This window comes from Orycteropus afer, unplaced genomic scaffold, assembly GCF_000298275.1.
Source record: "Orycteropus afer afer isolate SDZICR_OR568_19922 unplaced genomic scaffold, OryAfe1.0 scaffold00232, whole genome shotgun sequence".
NCBI classification, from domain to species: Eukaryota; Metazoa; Chordata; class Mammalia; order Tubulidentata; family Orycteropodidae; genus Orycteropus; species Orycteropus afer.
The window spans coordinates 1560482-1561613 of record NW_006921819.1 but is presented as its reverse complement, the minus strand read 5'-3'; positions in this window follow the sequence as shown (position 1 = coordinate 1561613).

Genomic DNA, 1132 nt, shown 5'->3' with positions numbered 1-1132 from the left:
TTCTTCAACCTTCATCAGTAGGTGCCTTAAGTCATCCTCACAAGGTCCACATGTACAGCCACCTTTATGTTGTTAAAAAGAAGGTATTTGCAATGAATAAGCCTTTGGTCTTACAAAATTCTGTCCTGCAATCTCCATCGTCATTTTGATCACCGAGGCCATATTTCCCAACTATTGATGATTCTTCTTTGTTTCCAACTTTCACATTCCAATCACTGGTAATTATCAATACATCTTGATTGCATGTTTTGCAATTGCTTGATTGCATGTTTTGCAATTGCTTGATTGCATGTTTTGTTGCAGATATTAGGAGAATATCTTCAATTTCTTCATCTTTGGATTTAGTGGCTCATGTGTAAATTTGAATAATAGTAGTATTAATTGGTCTTGATTCTAGGCAAAGATACTATCCTATCACTAACAGCAGTGTACTTCAGGATAGATCTTGAAATATTCTTTTTGACAATGAATACAACCCATTCGTCTTCAATTTATCATTCCCAGCATAGTAGACCGCATGATTGTCTGATTTAACATGGCTAATACATTACAGCTCACTAATCAACAACAACAACAAATGCCAAGGATATCTATCTTTATACATTGCATTTCATTTTTGACTACTTCCAATTTTCCTAGATTCATACTTTGTACATTCCATGCTCTGATTATTAATGGATGTTTACAGCTCTTTTATCCCATTTTGAATCATGCCTGATCAGCAAATGAAGTTCCCAAAAGCTTTACTCCAACCATTTAATTAAGGTAGACTCTACTTTGAGGAGGCAGCTCTTCCCTAGTCATATTTTGAGTGCCTTCTGACCTGAGGGACTCATCTTCTGACACTATATCAGACAATGTTTCAGGGCTATTCATGAAGTTTCCAGTATATATATCAGGCAGTGTTTCACTGCTAGTCATAAGGTTTTCAGTGGCCAGTTTTTTCAGAAGTGGATTTCCCTGTTCTTCTCAGTGTGTCTTCATCTGAAAGTTCTGCTGAAACCTGTCTACCATGCATGACACTGCTGGTATTTTAAATATCTGTTGAATAGCCTCCAGCCTCACAACAACACATAAGCCACCACAATATGACAAACTGACAGATGAGTGGTGGTAGGAAAGAATTGGCACA